The 21,489-nt window shown below is 44.1% G+C and overlaps 1 long non-coding RNA gene across 1 annotated transcript; it reads right to left on the reverse strand.

The window, feature by feature from the left end:
- Positions 1-3,184: 3,184 nt before the first annotated feature.
- On the reverse strand, positions 3,185-13,402 carry LOC311188919. Its single transcript, XR_014617140.1, has 3 exons — positions 13,299-13,402; positions 5,908-6,060; positions 3,185-3,315 (listed from the first exon to the last, which is right to left on the reverse strand). It is a non-coding gene; the product is annotated as an uncharacterized lncRNA (long non-coding RNA).
- Positions 13,403-21,489: the final 8,087 nt, after the last annotated feature.

Here is a 21,489-nt window from a genome sequence, read left to right on the forward strand (position 1 = left end):
GAGAAGAGCTCCCTGCCCAGCTTGCAGTGTGGTCTTTGACTATGGCTTTGCAGTCAGGGTGATTATGTAGTTCTTACATTTTTCCATGCATTTTCATACACGGAATGGTGGAGCATCACTGGGAATCCCAGAGTCAGTTTGCTAGCTTAGCAGGAAGTGATCTACACATTTCATCCTAGAAGAGGCTTACAGCTTCTTTAAATTATGATATGGGAATAACTAATGGTTATGTCCTCTGGAAATGTAAGGGGAGGCTCATCTTAGCTGATGAGTAGATTAGGCAGCTGTATCTACAAATAAGTGAAACAAGACAAAACTGGAATTAATGTGCGAGCCATTAGGTACAGCTTCCCCCACTCCTGTTTATCTTTGTCTGGTTTTGGCCTTACCATTGAGAGTTTCATAAAAAATGTGTGCTATGCTTCCTGAAGAAGATAAGCTTCCCTAGGCCCCCTTTCTATTTAATTGCTCTTTAGTGAAATCGGACTATTTGGATAAAGCCAACAAGGCACAACTAAAACTTTTGTGGTTCTCCTTGTTGAGACTGGTTTTCTGGTATCTCTGGTTGCAATTATCTATGTGTTTGGATAAAGAAGTGTCACTGTCTGGGGACAAGGGGGCAAACCCAGAAGTGAGCGGAATGAATATGGGTCTGTTTGCCTTCCCTCAGCAGTCTCTGAGATACCTACCAGGGTTTGTAAATGGTGACTTGTTTTGTGCACACATGAAAATCGGAGGGAGGAAAAGAGTTCAAACCATGGAGCAGGGCAGGACAGTAATATATCATGATAGGGCATGCATCATCTTTACAGCCCTTTGGATTGCTGTGGATACCTGCCACAGGTATCCAAGAAAAGTTCCTTTTTAAAATCTTTGCTCTATCACCTCTGGAATGCTGCTCCAGCACCCTCCTCTGCTGGATGAGCAGAGAGGCTTGTTATGCCTCTCTTGATTTACTCATGGCAAGCACTAGCTTTTGGTTTAAGTATTTCTCCCCTAGTTCTTATTTACGCCAATTATCTACTTCCTCAGCTTGTGTGTTGCTAGGTGATACAAGTGCTTCTCATCTCCTTTAAGATGCTCTCCAGTTTTCCCCTCATCCTAGCACCCTTCCTCTTCAGCCTGCTGTAATCCAGTTAAATCCTGGGCACATGGTGGTAGGTCCATCCCAGGAGACTAAACAGAGCAAGGGATTAGGCCAAATGCACCTGCACATGATTTACTGTCTGCATGGTTTTTGCCTGTATTAATTAGTACTCTCCCAGCAATTCTTGGTCCCAGCAAAGGCCAGGGACCATTCCTGAGAGGCAGTTTGAGCTTGACTCTTTTGAGAAGGTGAGAGGGTTCAGAGGGTTAGACACGCTCTGTGCCATGCCGCTTGGCCCCTAAGCCAGAAGGCAGCTCCCAGCATGTTTTCTTTTAGCAGCGCACAGGTAGCCTTGGCGACCAAAGCCAGCCATGGTCTTCTTGCTGGGGTCCTGCCAGTGCCTGGCTTTTATTGATTTCAGTAATACTCTCCTTGCTGTAGTGGAAATACTTTACTTCATTCTAGGTGACATTTACCTTTCCCAGTGGTCAGGCCACATTGCTGGCCTGTAGCCATACATGATTCCTTAAGTGCACACCCTTTTACCTTATATGATAACATTTCCCTCTGTGTTTATTGTTTCTGAACTGTTTGGCTCATCTTAGGTAAAAATCTGCTGCTCCTCAATATGGACAAGGCTCCCCAACCTCAGTCATTCAAAAGTTTCATTAGACACTCCTTTGTGCCAGAATTGTTAAAGAAATAAATAGGATTGATACTGACTCTTGCAAAACTCTGCTAGTGATTTTCTTCCTTTCAGCTCAACCCATTGTCACCTCCCCTTTAGCCAATTCCTTAACTACTTTGCAATTCTTATCTTAATCCCCACTTTCTCTACTTGAACTAATAGTTTCCATCTGGCAGGGTATCAAATGCTTTATTCTGGTCCAGATAAATGACATCTTCCCATACTTCCTTTGTCTGTACAATCAGATAAGAGTATTCTAGTAGACAGGCAGAAGCTGCCTTTGTTAGGGTTGTGTTGCATTTTGTTCCAGCTTTAGATTTTTTCCTATGTTTTTAGTTGTTCTTTCCTTCAAAATATTTCTAAACCAGGGATTTACTCCATGGAGCCTGGAAGACATTTAATAGCACACATAACCTCTTTGTAGCTTGTGATGGGGCAGCTTTTCAACCCAGGTTGTCTTGAATGTGAGTCAATAAAAATGTGCTGCCCAAGTCCTGCCCAAGCACTACAAAGGACATGATACTGGTTATCATATATCTGAAATGTAGCACATTGCTTCTACTGAGCCTGTAAGCTCATTGCAGAATGAATTTTGGTATGTTTCCAGCTTGACAGTTCTTCTCAGGGGCACACGAAAGGCCTGTTGTCCTGTGGGTGAACATCAAGAACTAGTGATGCAGGGCCGAGAATACCACCCAGTAATCACTTAGGCACACTGTCATACTTTCCAAGTCAGGTAGTGCAAATTAGACTGCTGTATTTTCCTTTGGGCTGCCCATGGAGCAGAATTTAGCTGCTGCAGGGAGTAGGAGATGTGGAGGCACACATATGGGCCAGCAAACCACTAATACAGACTGAAAATGGAGAGTTTGTGGAGCCTGTACTGGTTTTTCTGCTGCCACATCTTTCAGTTGACCAGTATAAATAAACATGAATTGGCTTCTAAATAAGTTTCTTGGATGTAGTTCAGTGTATGATAAAAGCACAGTGCGCACAGGGGTTTGGTGCTAGCTGGGATATGTCTGCCTGCACGACCATCCAGGTATGATGTATGTATCTGCTTCTGGCACACAGGATGTAGAAATTACGGTGGTTCTAAATATATGATCTAACAAATGTCACTGAAAATTAAAGCAAGTACAGTGCAAAAGATACAAACCGATTCCATTATTATTACGTGCCTCTAACTGTTATCTCCAGGACTGAGGAGAAGATTCCCTGTGGGTAGATGAAGTTTAGTCTCAGGAGTTAAGAGCAGTATTTAAAACTCTGTAAATACACTCATTAATTTTCAGTGTTTAAGCTGACATCCACTGCCAGTAACAACTAAACTAACACTACTTCAGTTACCTCTATGTTTTCTCTCCTCCTAGCAGATCGGGGTACAAAGGCGTGCTAAGCCAACCTCAGTTGTACTATTTATTTTCCTTTTTGCTGTTTTACTTCTTTTAATTTTTAATTATGGAAGTAGGACTCTCCTTCCAGCCAAGGGTCTGCACACAAGGGGAGAGCGGGGATGCCTGCAAGTCCTCTGCTTGATCTGCAAAAGGCAACAAAGGAAAACAAGTTTACGGGTGTTACACAGCAATGTCCCTATGTGAAATTTTGAAGAGTCCCCTCCTCCTCTGAAACCTTCTGGGGCTCTCAGGCTGAAAAGGGAGTGCGAACCCCAGCTCAAGAGTAAGGCTTTGTTCACAGTGCTCTCAGCTCTTTCTGTGTGCTTATTTATTTATACAATCTCCTTATCTTTTCTTGTGTGCCTTGCCATTTCCTTAAGCTCACATCTCTGCTTCTTGACCTATTCAACTTCTTTCTTTCATGACGTCAGTGAGTTTTCACATTCTCCTTCATTCCACCCCAGAATAAACTCCAAGTTTTCTCTTGCACGCTTTCTGGGTGATTTATCTGTGTGTGTTGTGTTTTGGTTTCAAGAAACAAAGAATATCCGTGATGTGGATGGTTTTGATAGTTTGTGCTGCTGCACTGGGGAGCAGTGCTGTGAACTCCCATCGAAGGACCTGTGCCCCAAAGGAGCCTCGGGTCACCACTCTCCTGCTGCCACAAGTGTTATGTGGTTACGTGCTATGTGAATGTATGTGGTGCTGTATGGATGTGAGCACATTTTCCATGCATACCTGAGTCTCAGGTGTGGGGCAGGAGATGCTCCGAGCCAGGACCTCACCTTGCAGCATCTGCAGCTCATCTGTCTGCGGACCACCAGGGCCCTGCTGCAGGCTGGGGCAGTTGCCCAGGGGGGATGCTGTGGTCCTGTGCTGCATCTGAAGTGTCTGAAAGAGGGGCAGCCCGTGTCCCTTGAGTCCACTGAGGTGCACACCTGCCTTTCACATGACCCTCATGTACTGGTCGTCCACTTTCAGGCACGCAGGCCGATGCATGGAGGCTCATGCTGTCGAGTGAAGCTTTGTTCATAAGGCATTCAGGGGAGCCAAGACAACTGTGAGGCATTTTACACACATGCTTTGTTGTTATTGAAATCTGGCAGACATACACACACCTTGATTTTCATTATTTAAATCCACCTTGCGAGACGGCAGGACTTTGACTTCTCACCTCACACCATGTGCTTCGTAGTGTGTGGCAAATTCTTGACTGTCTTTGCAGATGGTGTACGACTCCCATCCCCCAAATAAAGTGTAGCAGAATTAATGTTTTAGTACTTAATTTTTCTTTTAGCAATTTAGGTCTGCCATACAAACTGCTTCCTTTGATCACTTGGAAAAAATACTGATAAAATAAATTAAAGGAAAAGTCTTGACTTAAGTTTAAAAACAACTTCCTTCTCATTAGGCTTTCCACGGGAACCATGTATCATATTTATTTAAGCATCGAAGAAAATATTTAGCCTATCCACAAAGGTTAAGTAATCAGCTGATAAGATTTGTAGCTAAAGTATGTTTAAATGTACTCATTAAACATAGTATGTGTTAGGCAATTTTTCAAAAGCTCTGCTTCTACATGTAAACCATTAGGAAGTGGAAAGGAAAAAGTCAAAAAGAACCAAAGCATTCCTTGTGAACAAATACAGTTGTGCATTGTATAGACTGCAGCTAGTGAAAGTCAAAAAGTCAGAATAACAAGACCCAGAAGAAGGCTATAATGATACATTTTATTCTTCAGCAGTAACCAAGAGAACTAACCCCAGCATTTTGCTCTAAAAAAAGAAGTACATATTTTAGCTCACCTTGTAATTTATGTCTATAATAATTGGAGAGGAAAGGTTGAATGTAACTTATAAAAGGCTCAAAGCCTGTGGAAACAAACTTTTCTTGGTGAACTGAATTTACTTTCCAGCTCTGGCATAAAGTATTTTTTCATCTGATTGGTTTTACTGGTACACAGGATGGTTTGGGTAAAAGTAAAAAGTTACTTTGGTTCAATAAATAAAAAGAGGACATTTTAGAAACTATTTGTAGTTTCTTTTCTACAATCTTTTTCCCTGAAGTTCCATTTTAAGCAGAAGCCAAACACGTCAATTACTTTATCTGAAAGAATCAGACAAAAAAAGATGTCTTTTCACTTAAACAAACCTTTTCCTTTGAAGACTCCCAGCCTGGTCTTTGCAATGATGTGAATGACATCTCTGGGCAAACAAATGAGAGAGTGAAAAGACGCCTTTTTTATACAGACTGCAGACTTGAGAACCGAGCTCATGAGAGGGAGCAGATACCATTGGGGGTTTTGTATTAAATTGTATTAGGTTGTGCTGTTTTATTCACAAATTATCTGGTTCTGTAGGCAATCCCACTCTTTCCTCTGGTGCTATGCCTGATAGTGGACACGAACTTGTGGTGGGACCAGTCAAGGATTAGGCTGCTGCTCAGTGGGGGTGTGGCAGGATTTGGTGATAGAGGATTGTAGTAAGAATTAAAGGATTGATGCTGTATGGGAGAAACAAGCCCTTGATCTGCTGTTTGTGCTCCAGTTCAGGGTTGTTGTAGAGTTGCCTACTTCTCTACTTTGGGTAGATATGAGAGAGGAACAGCCAAGCTGGTCTTTCTCTTTTTGAATTACTTGAGGGTTATGCCCAAGCCTTTTTTCCTTCTTTTCTTGGTCATGCAAACAGGTCATGTTTGGATATCAACATCTCCGTTGAGTGCTGGGAGATACTTACTTTGTTGTTGTTGCTGTTTTATGGCTGCATGTCTGCTACAGGCTCAGGGGTTTTGGAAGAAAGTACGATGTGGAGTGGGACAAGGGCTTGGTGCAGTGTAAATGGACAGACAGTCCCAGGCTGCAGGCACGTAGGCACCACCGGAACAAGGATCTGTCAGTAATATCCAGAAGACATTAATTCGTCAGTCCTGACAAAATTATAACTCTATCCAGAGTGGGACAGGACATGCAGGCAGCATGGGGTGATCACTGCTGGACCTCTGCAATGCTCTGTTTGGCTCACTGCAGGAGGGAGGAGGTAGTCACGGATCACCTTTGTCCAGGAGCCTGGCAAGATATCATCATCTAGTGAAGCACAGTTCAGTGACCTCTTTTATTGCATGGTTGCAGAGGTGCATGTGCTCTTTTTTTAAGAGCAAAAACATTTCTTCAACTCCCGGGCTTTGTTTGCTTTTGAAAATCGTTATCTGTCAGCCTTGGTGACCCTTTTTCAACATTGCGGCAGTGCTGTGACGTCACTCAGAAAACCATTTGGAAAAGCTGGAGGGACCAGAGCTGCCTGTGCCCCCACACAGCTGCCCCTCACGGCTTTCACTGCCGCTTGCAGGCTCTGTGTGGAGAAAAAGAGTTAATGGGGAGGTTTCATAATATTTTACAGTACCACAATCATTCATGGTAAACTGGCTGTCGCGTGAACTGCTTCCTCACCCAGCCTTTAATGACCTTCAGACCCACTCCAAAACACGGGTCATAGATGCTTAAGTACCCTGGCAGCTCTTGGGCAAGCCAACATACCCAAGGCAGAATAACGGGGAAATATATATACACAATATGCATGCATACACATAAATAAACAGCATTTCAAGTGCCAAGCATAGATCACAGGTTTGCAAAACTGTGGTTAAAACAGGGGTGGTTGATGTGAAAGGGGCTGTGCCTTTCGAACACTAATCTGATTGCTGTGTGTTGCCCAAGGAAACATGTTCAGTTCAATAGATGAGTGGCTGGGATTTGGCTCTGCACAAAATTTTGTCTTTTCATCAGAAGATCAGAAGCTGGTTTTAAACCATAGTCCATGCACTTTTCAGTGCAGCCAAGTTATTAGGTTTTCAGGGGTTCAGATCTCTGTCAAAAGCTCAAACATCTCAGCAGAAAGTAGAAATGTGGCCAAAAAAAAAAAGTCTAGTTTTGTTGAAAACAATTTTTCATGGATAAAAAGGCTAGAGAAAAATCTCCATACAAACTTAAATTACATGTATGCTATGATACTGTGTAGGACATTTAAATGCTACGTCACTGACACCATTCCACCGATAGCCGTGTTTCGTGGAAGCCTACCACAGAGGAAGAAAACTATTTAGGATGATTTTCTCTCCAAGCTCTTTGGACAGGCCCAGAGAGACACTTGAACACGTGCTTAACATCTTGGCACCAGAGCTGTGCCTTTGCCTTCAGCGGTGTAGCTCATGTGCTCAGGCTTAAGTGTGTGCTGGAGAAGAGAGATCCGAGTGACCGAATTCAGAACTGCAGGCTTGAAGAACAGCCTCTACTTGCAGTCACAACTCAAGTGGAGCACAGGGGATAAAGCAATACTACTAGGAAGCGAGTTTTATTTTTATTTTTTTCACCTGGCTTGTGAGGTGACCCTGATGCCATCACCGGTTTGTGTGACAAAGGCGATGACCTAAATCTACAGATTCCAATGTGCATTTCAGAGAAAGCAAAGTGTTAAACCAGAAATTACAGTGAAGATCTCCCCCTCCCCTTCCCCCACTTTCTCCTCTGTTCCTTTTGACATCTGAGAGGAGTAACCACAACTGCATACCATTTATAGATTTGCCTGATTAAAACCAGTTTTCCCCATAGGTCACATCGTGTAGAAGACACAAGGTTTTTGTCAAGAGACTGCTGCTACTGGCAGAAACTGTTTTGCTGCTATTGCTAGTAAGAAATTAGTAACCAGATCCACGTCCTGTTTTATGCCAGCTTTATGATTATACTATTTCAGCGGTAAGCCAGACATTTGGGCCAAGGGTAATTTAGAAATTCTAGATCTCTATTCGGTATTGCTTTTTATGTTCATCTTTGCTGCAGCTATGTCTTCCTGCAACATATAATCTTCCTGCATTTCCCTCCCTTCCTATGGTTTCTGTGACCCACTGTTGTAATGTAACAAACACATTTTATTCAACACAGCCCCGTGAAACCATAGGAAACAATTACTGGCTTTAAACAGCATTATTTTCTTGTTCTTTATGTTTCTGTCCTCAGATAATTATGCATAGTTCACACTGTGCTGTGTGACTGCCGGGTAGGATTTGGGCCTTCAGTTCAGAAATGCTTTTGCTTTCGTGTCGTTTCTGTCATTTCAAGGGCTCTGTGGGGCCCAACTGACTCTCTTCAATGCTGTTTTTTATAACCTATGAGGCTGTGGTTGGCTGGGTTGTCCTTTTGGTGTGGTAATGGTCTCCGCAGCGTTGCTCGGACTGTGATTACACAAAGTGTATGTTTGTCTTTTGGAGCTTATATACGCCGTGAAGGTCCCGAGCTAATGGTATCTCTGAGATGTGGTTTTTGGAGCACCAGTGTGTCCATTATGCAGTGTTTGCTTTCCACAATGAAACACACAGCCAAAAATAAAACTTGCCCATTTCCTTCTGTGCAAGTTCTCCCCTCTCTGCTATTTATCACCATCTTCTTGTTCCTTTGTCTATTCTACATGAGGTTTTTTGTTGGTTTTATGTTCTTTGGGCCACTGGAAATTATATTCTGAAGACCCCCAGTTTCATCTGAGGTTCTTCCAGACCATATGGATTTCAACTGACCCATTTTTTCTCATTGCCTGTAATTAACTGGAGACCTATGCATTACTGATCGGATTTCTTTGCAGCCTATGTGGGAGCTCCAGCTCCTCCCATCTCTGATGTGTCACCACAGCCAAACACAAAAGTCACTTTCCCATGCTGAATAATGATTTTGTTGATGGGACTCCTGATGGGACTCCCAATGGGACTACCTTCTGCCGTCTCATTTTTGTCCATCTTTCTGTTTCTGCTGGGCATGTATAGTCCTGGTGGAGTATGTACAGTACTGTACCTACAGTCATGCAAGTGTAGTATTCCAGGGCAATAAGGAAGACAAAATATAAAGTCAAGTGAGGTCACTCGTGTGCCGAGCCCTCTGCAGAGAGCCAGGGCTCAGGCGCACACCTCCCCGCACTGCTGCTCACTGCCGGGCCAGGCAGTGCCGCCTCCACAGACAGATGTTTCTTATTTCGGGGTTCTCAACATTGTGGCTTCGTTCATCATCTTTTCACCTCCATGTTTACTTTTAGTGCCAGATAAAAAACATAATTAACCTTTTTCACAAGTTATTTGGTGCCACCAGCGGGATGTCTCCGTGTGGGTGTGTGGGTGTGTGTCCCCGTGTGCGCATGGGTGTGTAACTGTGCGGTTTGTATCAAGAGGCTGCTTGGCACATGGGCATGGAATAAATCTTGGAGTAATTTTCACCACAGAAATTGGTGAATGAATGACTTCCTTTTGTTTGTGGCTAAATCTATATGCAAAGCATATTTGACAAACCGGTCTTAAAATATACCTCCCAGTAAACATGGCAGCTTTTCCATCTGCCTCTTCCTCCTCCTGTCATGCAAATGGTCCTAGGATTTCCACGCCTCACAACACAGGGACACACAAAGCAGAGACACGTGGGAATAAAATCTTTAGCAATTATCTGTTGCACCCTCTCCATCACAGCTCCCAGCCACCCTAGATTACCACCTCCTTTCTTCTTTCAAGCAAAGAGGTTAATAGTTACTTGTCTTTTCTGCAAATTAATCTGAGACTCAGTAGCTTTTCCCCATCTTCCAGAACCATCTGAGCTGTGAGATAATCACAGGTTAATCATCTCCCTGCACAGTGGGCTCTGTGGAGAGCTGAGGATCAGCCCCCTGGGCTGCACTTGCCATGGAGGGAGATGCATGGAGACAGCCAGGAGAGGTCTCCTGTGCAGGACTCCTGCAGAACCTGGCCCAGGAAGTCCCGTGTTTGCTGGAATTGTGTGCTCGGGAGAGATTACCACCCCAGCTCCAGGAAAGATTTTGCAAATAATCTGGGAAATTGGACTGAACTTTTAGGGTGTTGCCCATCACCAGGTTATTGCTTCTATTTATATATTACGTTCTTCTATCTCCTAGCTCATAGACAGCAAAGCCTACTGTGCACTCTGCTGCTTGCAGATTTCCATTTGCAGCATTCCCCTTTTGTTCCTATACACCTGGTATCAGCATTTTTTGCATGTATTCCTTGGCCAATGGAAGGGAAACAAACCACCCCTTTTTCAGCTTTACATTTATCAGTTTACACGCCCTGTCTTTGCATCAGCCTCAGATTAGTTATTCAGACTTCAGCTTGATTCTCAACAGCTGATTTCTTTTTCCAGAATACCTAGGGTGTTTCAGATAATAGCAAAGGCCTGATGTACGGAAAAGCTTTTTTGCTTTCAGCCAGGGTTGTTTCATAGGGGACGGTTTGGTTTACCTTTGCTTATGTATGTCTATAGAGAACTGTTAACACGAGGGGTGTTCTGACACAGGAAAGTGGTGTATGTGGAGGGGAATCCATCCCTTTGATTCCATGGCCTTTTAGGATAAGTTTGTATCCTGGGGGAAAAATCCATGACATGAGTGCTGCATATGCATTGAGTCAATAGGAAGGCAGGAGTGAGTGAAGATCTGACTCCTCCGTTGAAATTTTTACCTCACAGAGGAATTTATGTCAGAGAAGTAAGTAAAGAATGTCTATCTGAACATTTGTTTATTTTTAGTGCCATTTAAGCTGTTATCATTTGGGCTAGTTTTATCCCCCCAGGGTCGGAACTCTATTCTAGCATCAGCCAAAATGATAGCTTGTAAAATGCAAAAGCTGCGCTCTGTGTGTTGGCTGGAAAGTTGGGGATATTGTGTGTTTTAATGAAACACAACTTTTAAATTTTTTGCCACTTCTAGGGAGTTTGTTGAGGCTGAGTTGGAAAACTGGGAAAGCCGTTAACTGATACCCGTACCCAGGTCATGTGTAATGAAGAGGCTGATGCTTTCAATGTGTAATTTCTCATTAGTCTATTTTTTTCAATGTTCTTTCTTATCATCATCCTAATTTTTACTGAACTTCCCCATCCATCACAAAAGGCAAGGAGAGTTAAGCATCTGATTTGACCTGAGCAGCGCTGCTCTGCCTTTTCAACTCATGACTGATCAAACTAAATCTGTGATCTCTGGCACAGGACCTCAAAGGCTGGCCGGGGTCTGAGAAGCTGCAGGAACTACTGTCAAGTGTTTGCCCGACCTCTGTGATTTTACCCCTCCCCTTCTCATAAGGTTGTGTACCCTGAGATCAAAGACCCTTCAGCATTTTTATGGGAAGTCAGCTGGAGGCACGGAGGCTGATTTGGAATATTGAGAAAGCTCCAGATGCTTTGTGGAGAACCGGTCAGCTGCCTCCGCAAAAATGTGTCTGTCTGCACTGATGAATCCTTCTCCCCCTCTTTGACTTTTTCCAGGATCCCTGCTTAGTGTAAGGATGTGTTTCAACAAAACTATGATAAGGTTCCTCCAGTAGTATCACAAGGCTGTGATATGGAAAGAACCAAATATGAAAGGATGAGCAAGCACACCACTGCTGTAAGGCACAGCCGTGTCCCTGTGTTCTCCTTGCCCACCCCTTCTGTGACACTGCAAAAAGGGACTGGTGGTCCCTGTCCCTCACATCTTGGTTAGTGCAGCCCACTGCCCTAGAAGCAGACTGTTGACTGACTGATCAAGCTATCGGCAGCATCCCAAGGAGGTGACAGTGGGGGTGCGGCCAGCCCCACTCCTTCCTTATCCGCTTCCCTCTGCATCAGGGATGGTGTGCGAACAGCCACATCCATCCAATCCAGACTTTAACTGGGACAACAAGGAAAATAAAAAGGACTGGGAGATGCTAAGGTGGGCTCGATCAAGTGGAAGGAAAGGTAGAGCAGAGCATGGCCTGTCCTGGCATGGAGTTTGGTTGCTGAGTCTTGACATTGGCATCACTTCACTTCAGGGGCTGTTTCAGCATTTGCTTCGGGCAAAGTGCAGCAGTTACAGATGGAGCCATAAATCGTGGTTGCTCCTAGCACAGCTACCGCACACGGTATTCCTCCTGTAATCCTCCCAGATGTCCTTCAGACCCCAGGAAACTCAATGAAAGATTTTATGACTGTTACTCCCAGTTATTTCACTGTACAGGTAAAAAAAATTTCAAATCCAAACCAAACTTGCATCTAAGATGGTTGGGTTTATAGGAACTAACTGCATGGCCCAACTGCATTTTGTCTCACTGTTTTTGTAGCTAGGGGTAGGCAGGTTTGGGGTTTTTTTTTCTTCTTTCTTTTTTTTTTTCTCTCTCTCTCTCTCTCTTTCTTTTTTCTCTTTATGAAGGTGCCAGGAATGAACTGCAGGGTAAATTGCCTTCTTGACTGCTCAGGGGACCAGCAAAAAGTTGATTGCTTCACAGAGGTCATTTTCTTGCAGAGGTAGAGTAGCTAGTAAATTTGAGGATACCCTGCGGGTGGTCCTTTAAGACAGGCAGAGACATGATGTGGTGGACTCTCACACAAATTTCACTGTATTCCTACAGCTGGATAAAAATTGTAATGAAAATGGAGATCTAACCCAAACGGTGAGAAATTTTTGTTGGGAACCAAACTGCTCTGCTGACCTGTTTGTGCAAAAACAGCCTTTCAAGGAGCCACCGTGGGGAACTGCTGCCCTCAGACTGAGACTGGGCTGCTGCTGCAGAGCGGCAAGCGACGGTTTTCTGGTGAAATGTGCAATTTGGGCCCTGATGTTTGAAATGTGATAAGTAGAGGCACCACTGGGTAACGCATCAGAGAAAACATCTGAGCTAGGAGATATCTTCTGCTTGGATGGATTTTGGGACTTCATTACAGAGAGCATTCAAGGGGGCTGCCTGTCCTTGTGGTCCATGCTTCTGGTCAGCATTTGCAGCCATAGGGTTGCCTGTGGCCTTAAACCCTTGCTGCTCTCTTGTGTCTTCTGTTTGCCTCGTCCCTGAGCGTCCCTCCTGTCCCCTCACTGCCCTGATGACCTTTTGTTTAGATCAGCTATCAGCTGCCATTTTGGAAAGAAGCAGCTCCCAGAGCTTTCGTACTGATAAAGCAGTGTGGGCTGGGATGAAGTAATTTCCTCCTGTATTTATTTTTATGTTTTGGCTCAATTATTTTTAATGCTCACTGCTTGTCCATTCAATAACCTCTACATGACTTTTCAAGTGCATCCTTTTAACCCTTCCTTCCCGTCTGCATCTTAATTTTCTACAGTTCATTTAAATACCATTGGCTTACCCCACACGCTTCTGGTGAGAGGATTCTGCAGAGCCTTTCCCCTCCACTCCAAAACATGGCTAGAAATGCAGTTGGCTTGCTCATCGTGGAGATCACGTCCTGCTACCCAGCACTCAGCAGCAGAAACTAAACGAAATATTTCACCCCAATCACAACGGGTTATTTATTGACCACAGAGAAAGGGTTATTTACTGGGACTCCAGATAAGGCTGGGGCCAGGAAACAGCTTGCAGTTGTCTCTTCAAATTCATCTAGTCTTTACCATAGTGTTTCATTATTTCCTCCCTCGTTATCTTCAGAGCAGAGGCTCTCAGGAAGGGGTAGGCTGGTGAGGGCAGCTCAACCTCCCTGAAATGCTCTTTTCCCACATCCTCACGATTTCACCAAAGACAGCAAGCCGGGCTCTGGGCGCCCCTGTGTCCCCTTTCTGGCAGCACACGAAGAAAGTTGTCCTTTTCTCCCCACTCAGCCGAGAGGGCTCTAAGAGCTTTTTAATCAGCTCACTGTCAGGCTGTTTCCTCTCATCATCCAAAATGAGCCCATGCTAGGTTTGCAGCTGCCAAAGCTTTTGCTTGGATTCAAAACATGGGAGTGTTTGAGAGGCAGGTTGTAACTGCTGGGGCAGATTACTAAGGAGGCAGCAGCCTCTCCTCAAAACTACTCTGAGAGGATGAGAAATCATCACCTCAGCTAACAAATTTTACTTGCAATTACTCTCTTTGAAAACAGCTTAGTTTGTTGCCCCTTTGTATGGGAGATAATCCAATATCTGTGTAAACAGGTGAAATTCCCATGGGAGATTTGTGACATCGTGCTTTAGGTTTTCCTCCCATTTGTGGGAGACTGCAGGTTTCTCTTGATGATGCTTTTAGAAGCCCCACTGGTGTATCAGTGCTCAATACACACACTTAATTAACCTGTTTCTGCTGCTCCAAACATGGGTGTTGTCAGGGCTGAATAATGCTTAAAAACATACTGGCTATGCAGAGGCCATTCCAGCTTTTTTCCCAGATGCTAAAAACACAAAAAATTTGTGAGAAAGGATGTTGGGACCCACTCATTTTGCTGTCAACCTGACTTCTCAGAGAGGCCATACCTCTTTTCTCCAAAGCAGGCCTTCAAAGCAGCAGGTTTTTGTGCACAGAAAGTGAGAACAATGACATGCAAAATCACCAACTGTGTTTGAAAACCTCGTCATAACTTATTAACCATTAATGCAAGTGCATACCCATGACATTCAGTGAATTTGTTATCTGAGACAGACTTCTTTCTAACTTAGACATGTTACTCGGTGGATACCAACTTGTGGCATTCAGTAAGGAGTTTTCTTCTATTTCATCTTGACTCTTCATCTACACACGTGATAGAAGTGGCTGGCATTGGCACAGAGCAAGGGCTGGCAGCATACTATTGCAGCCCTTTGGAAAACCTCTGCCAAGAGTAAGGGCCAGGAGCGGATGAGAAGGGGGTGGCAAACAATGGCCCTTCTCATGCACTTGAGAAGCTTACGTACCCTTGCTATGGGAAGTGTGCAGGAGGAAGGTGAAGTGCACCAGAGGGACCCCGGGGAACATGAAATACAACGGTGGTGAAGGTCATTTGGGGTTTGAGGTGGGAAGATGTGGGATAATGGGCTGGGGGTGGAAGGAGGGCAAGACTGGGTCCCACGTTCATGGATAGATAGGAATGGCACATGTATATTTTTAGGGACCACTTAGGGTCTCCCTTCAAGTCTTGCTGGGAGCTGTGTACCCTCTAAACTGAACCCTACCATTTAGTAAATCCCTTTAGGAAAGTGTTGTAGTGTTAGAGCCCTAAAATAAAACCCAAATGCCCTGAAGACGGTACATGTATAGATCGAATAACGAAGCACGGAAATGGGGAGAGGGGCCCCTTCTATCATCCGCTTTCAGCATTTGTTAGAAGAGATGTGCTTTTGAGCAAAGGGCTTGTTGTGGGCAATGACATTATTCCCAACACATTCCGTTCATACCATATTCATGTGGGAAAAAAAATCCTTTCTGCTGGTATGTCATTGACATTTAGCATCCGTTATTGAGTGTTATTTGATCTTTTATGTTCTGAATTTCATAAAAACCAAAGTGGATATATTAGTCGTTTTGAAAGTGTTGGGCAGCTTCAAACACAGAAGCTGAACTGTACACTGCAACCTGGGGTTTACATGAGAAAATGCTGCAGCTAAAAATACACCCTGACATAAACCCATCTGTTTTTTATGGCACTCTCCTTTTGCCCTACTTTGGTTGTCTGAAAGATATAGTATCTATAGTAACCTAAATTTTAAAGTGATGATACCAACACTAATAGGACAAATTATGATGCAATATTTAGGTTTCATTAGTTTCTTTAAAGTACTTCTTTCACATTACAAAATTTCATTTAAGAAAACTGGTTCTGTTTTTTTGATGTGGGTTAATTCCTCTCCACCTATGATTACTGAATTTACCATGCAAAAAAAGAAACAACTGTTCTTTCTAACACCAGGCTACCTACAGGATCAGCAAATTGGTTTAATTTCTTCTGGTGCTAGAAATATATAAGCTTTAATCATGAATCAGATACACACCCTCTGAAATATGTTAACTCATCAAAGCAAAGGGCCCACTAGCCTTTAAAGAGAAGCCTTTATTATACATGCTATATAATACCTGATATTTATATTATATAGTTTGGGTTTAGTTCTATAGTTTGATGTGCATATACATGTGTTTGATGTGTGTATATGTATATACATTGGTTTCAATCCAGGTGTAATGCTGACCTACAGGAGGTCGGGCTGGGCCATCTGATGTTCTCTTTTAGCCTTTGCTAGAAGCATTAAGTAATGTGGATGCTTTGCTTATAACAATTCTTCGTGGATTTTATATTTTCTCAATCTCAGTAATGACTCGAGTTTATTCAGGTTCATTTTGGACAGTGATTGTTCCAGAGTGAAGAAAATAGTCTTCTCTGTACCTTCCCTCTGCTGCATTACAAAGGAAGCATACAGAGGGTGGAAGCAAGGATGGGTAATCTGGGAGGAATGCAGAGACATTGTCTGAGCATCCCGGGATGAAGCTGGGAAAGCCAAGTGCAAATGAATCTGGATGAATTGAAGTGGACCTGGTGTAACCCAGGAGTTGATAGTAGATCTGTTCCTGTTTAACACCTTCAGTAATGACCCAGGTGATGGAGAAGAGTGCACCCTCAGCAAATTTGTTGGTGACACAAAACTGGGAAAAGTGGCTGATACGCAAGAGGGTTGTTGTGATCCCATCAAGAGGGACCTTGGCAGGGTGCAGAAATATGCTGACAGGAACCTCATGAAATTAAACAAGTGGAAGTACCAGGTCCTGAACCTGGGGTGTAACAAACCCTGGGGGTCATGTAGCTGGAGAGAAGCTTGGCAGAAAAGGACCAAACGGAGCTGGGAGTCCTGGTGGTAACCAAGCTGACTATGAGGCAGCAACGTGCCCTTGTGGCAAAGAAGGCCAATGGTGTCCTGGGCTGCATTAGGCAAAGTATTGCCAGCAGGTCAAGAGCAGTCATTGTTCCCCTTTACTCAGCACTGGTGAGGCCATGCCTGGAGTGCTGTGTCCAGTTCTGGGCAGTACAACAATGACATGGACATACCAGAGACCATCCAATGAAGGGCCACAAAAATAATTAAGGGACTGTAGCATCTCTCCTATGAGGAAAGGATGAAGGCGCTGGGACTGTTTAACCTGGAGAAGTCTTGGGGGAATCTTCTTAATCTATATAAATACCTGAGGGGATGCTGCAAAGAAATTGCAGCCAGGCTTTTTTCAGCAGTGCCCAGTGACAGCACCAGAGGCAATGAGCACCAACTGAAACACAGGAGGTTCCCTCTGAATATCAGGAAGCACTTTTTCACTGTGAGGGTGAATGAGCACTGACACATGTTGCCCAGTGAAGTGGTGGAGTCTCCGTCCTTGGAGATATGCAAAGGCCATCTGGACATGGTGCTGAGCAACTAGCTGTAGATGACCCTGCTTGAGCAGGAGCTTGGACCAGAAGACCTCCAGAGGCCCCTTTCACCCGCAGCCATTCTGTGTGATTCTGTGACTATATTAATTTTTAAATCCTTGTTCATGTTTGACTTTTCTGTGATTGCTGTGTCAGGAAAACCCTTTACTCAGTTTCATCTGCAAAAAAAAGCGCTGCAAAACATTGTCTATCTTGTCCCACTTTGTTCAAAGAGGACAGCAGGATTTACTTGTGCAATGGATGTATTTTCTATTTTTAAAAAATCTGGCCCATTGTTTTGCTTCTACAGCAATTCATCGGGGTGTCTGAGTCCATCTGCTTTTAAGAATACTTATTGTTCCTCCGGGAACAATAAACAGCATGCTACCAAGAGCCCATGATACTGGATTGTAGTTTTCATGTATTTCTGTTCCCAAACAGACAAGTAACTGAAATGTTTGTGTGCAGTAGAAGTGTCACTTGGGGGTTTGCCTGGAGATGTTGGATATCTATGAACTTCCTGTTACTGACAGGGAATGGGAGTCCTAATGGACTGTTATACCTGTCAGAGGGAGCTCCTCCCCACATCCCAGGGTTTGACATCAGAAACTCCTCTGCTGGCCCTGTTAGGATGGCAAGAAACTCCCTCTGACTTCTGGGGGTTCAAAACACTTGTTCTGGGATGGGTCTCTCCTGCTCCATTAGTTTTTGCCATCTCCAGATGACTTCTTTGTGTTTGACAGCTCACTCAGATGATATCCAGTACTAGATGAAGCTGTCACAGAATTATAGAACAGTTTGGCTTGGAAGGGACTTTTAAAGGTCATCTAGTCCAATCTACCTGCAGTAGGCAGGAACGTCTTCAACTAGATCATGTTTGTCAGAGCCCTGTTCAACCTGACCTTGAACGTTTCCAGGAATGAAGCATCTCAAGCTATTTGGGCCAGTGTTTCACCACCCTCATTGTAATAAGTTTCTTTCTTATATCTGGTCTGAATCTACTTTCTTTTAGTTTAAAACCATTACCCCTTGTTCTATCACAACAGGCCTTCCTAAAACTCTGTCCCCACCTTTCTTATACACCCCTGTTAAGTACTGAAAGGCCACAATAAGTTCTGCTTGGAGCTTTCTCTTCTCCAGACTGAACAAGCTCAAATGTCTCAGCCTGTCTTCTTAGGAAAGGTTACTCAGCCCTCTGGTAATTTTTGTGGCCTCCTCTGGACTCGTTCCAACAGGTCCATGTCTTTCTTGTACTGAGGACCCCAGAGTTGGATGCAGAACTCCAGGTGGGTTCTCACAACAGCAGAATTGAGGAGCAGAATCACCTCCCTCAACCTGCTGGTCATGCTGCTTCTGATGCAGCCCAGATGTGGTTGGCTTTCTGGCCTGCAAGCACAGATTGCCAGCTCGTGTCCAGCTTTTCATCCACCAGCACTCCCAAGTCCTTCTCCACAGGGTCACTCTCAATCCCTTCATTCCCCAGCCTGTATCGATACCAGAGGTTGCCCAACCCATGTGCAGGATACGAGGTGAAGGTTTATTTCACCGGAGGGGTGTGTGTGTGTGCGCGCACAGGCGCATGTATGTGTGTGTGTGTCTCATCATGAACTGAGAAGCGAAGGGTCAGAACCCCAGGCTGCCTAGTGCTGCGCACTAGCTGTGGTTTCTGAGCCTCACCCCAGCCCCTCAGATCGATGGCAGGTACATTCAGGGGGCTCCTTTCTCCCTACAGGATGCAAGGGACTGACAAATGCTGAGATGTTTTTGGCTTTTTTAATAACAGCACACAATGACTTATGGATGTGAAGAATAGATGGGACTGCTGCTGAAGGTCAACACCCTCAGGCCCTCAATTAAGGCATCTGAAGTCACAATAAATTTGTCCAGGCAAGCAAAATGAGAGTCAAGGAGTTCCCAGGTGAAGATCCAAAAAAAAATCCAATGAACCTTATCAGCCACATCTTTGCTCTTCTTTATGTATCACAAGGAAGCAGAAGTAGCTCAAACCCATGAAATCGTTTCCAACAGCTATAGTTACCTGGGGGTCTTTGACTTTGACAGTCATGAATGCCAAGAAATTGCATTTGTAACATTGCCAGCCACTAACAGGGGGGCAACTCTGTGGGCACAAATTGAAATGTGACCTAATCAGCGAGCTGCGGGAGAAGCAAGCTTGATTAAAAAGGAGGCACATTGGGTCTGACAGAGATCAGTGCTGACAGGAAAGGAGAGGAAAGGAAAGGAAAGGAAAGGAAAGGAAAGGAAAGGAAAGGAAAGGAAAGGAAAGCAAAAGGAGATTGCTAGTCTATTAAAGCTTTCTTAAAATAATTTGTTAAAATCAGTCCTGTCCAGTCAGGAAGGCTTGCATGAATGCAGCAGTGAATCCTGAAATGTGATCAACAGTTCATGTCAAAATAATGCAACAAATTCCAGCCCCAAGTAAATGTATGAACCCGAGTTCTGCGCTGTGCCTGAGGCCCTGATCCTGGGATGATTACATGCATGAAAAAACCCGGTGAATGCAGGTCTATTCATGCATGCATAACCACTCACAGGACTGGGGTTGTATTGTGCATCCCCTGCAATCTGCTGCTTGGGCTCGACATCAGCCTGAACCGTAGCCTATGGTTTCTCAGGGAGAGTTAGAAAACTAAACAAAACACATAACAAACCTGAGGCACATTTCGCATCTGAGTCACTGAAAGTTTGTACAGTAAACACATGTATACAAAACTGGACAAGTTTATTTTCCACAAGGCAAGCTGGTGTTGTCATTTTTTTTTAAACTTATAAGGAAAGGGAGGAAATTCCTCCTCCCCCCTTTCCCTGCCCATCCATTTCCCTTGTTCGTGAGTCTTTAGAAGGCTATGAAACTGCACCAGAAGCAAACAAGGACTTTCTTTAATGAATAAATATTTACGACAGCCAACTTGGATACCTAAGGCTGAGGCTGATTTCTCTGAAACATGCACCAGAAACTCTTAGGGCTTGATCCTTCCTGGACTGAAACATGCTTCCTGGAGCAGCAGCTGCTCCTCATAACATGTCTGAAATCCTAAGCAGGACTGCAGAGCACTTTGATGGGACTGGGTTAGCCAATTTGTGCTGGATAATTCAAACCCTTCTACATGTGCCGTCAGAATTAATCTGTTTCACTTTACTTGGTGTCCCTGATGACATTTTGTATGTAAGGCTGCTCATTTGTTCACCCAGTGCTTTTCTAGGGCCAAAAAGTTGACCTTTGAGTTTGATGTTGGTGAGTGTCAATGAAGGTGAATTTCTTCCCATGGGGCTGATCTTGATGCTGCAGTATTAGTTGCACCTCCACTGGGCACCTGAGGAAAATGCCAGGGTATGTCAGGGCTTCTCCTGGTGTCCTTGGCTGGTTCTGATTCCGGGGTGGTAGGGGCGCTGGGGTCAAGAGGCAAAAGAAAATCTTTTGTTAGAAGTAGAACAAAAGTTACACAAATTAGGAACTTAAAATATGAGTCTGATATGAGGCTGCTGGTAATAAATAGAACAGAAGATCATTTGGCAACTCCAAAACGGTAATGTAATATGTTCCCGAATGAGGCATATTTGTAAGCCTGCTGGAATGCCATTATCTGAGGAGCCCTCCTTTTTATTTATGATCTTGACTCTCCACAGCATGTAATTTAAGGTCTCATCGAGTTGTGTAAGGGATCAGCATTCACAAGCCATGAGATAACTTCTCAGCTCCTTCAGTGAATGGCCTTGTCAGCCAACTGCTGTCACTTCGCCCTGTCACCCTCTGCTCCTCAAGGAGAAGGGCGAGCGCTGGGTCCAGGCTGGTGGGTTGTTCTGTTTGCATGGAGCTTCATTTCAGCTCCCAGTACTAGATACATTAGCAAACTGCTCGGAAACTGACAGTATGTTTCCTGTAGGTGGATTTCTAGCATCCACTGATTCCCTAGATCTTAAGCCTGGGATCAGATCTGGGAAGATAACACAGAAAACTACCTATACATCACAACCAGAGAGGAAAAGGCAAGATGGCTACCTCTCTATGCTGGAGGCAGTCCTTTACCCTCTCCAGAAGGGCCAATTGCACCAGTCTAAATTTCATTTAATGTTTTTTTCTATTTGTTTTTCTGCTTGGTGTAAGTTAAGTTCCTTGATGGTTTAAGCAACAAAGATTTATGGGCAAAATAGATCAGCCCAATTCCTTTTGAGGGAAAATAAC

Source organism: Gallinula chloropus (assembly GCF_964237585.1).
Source record: "Gallinula chloropus genome assembly, chromosome: 2".
Lineage (NCBI taxonomy): Eukaryota > Metazoa > Chordata > Aves > Gruiformes > Rallidae > Gallinula > Gallinula chloropus.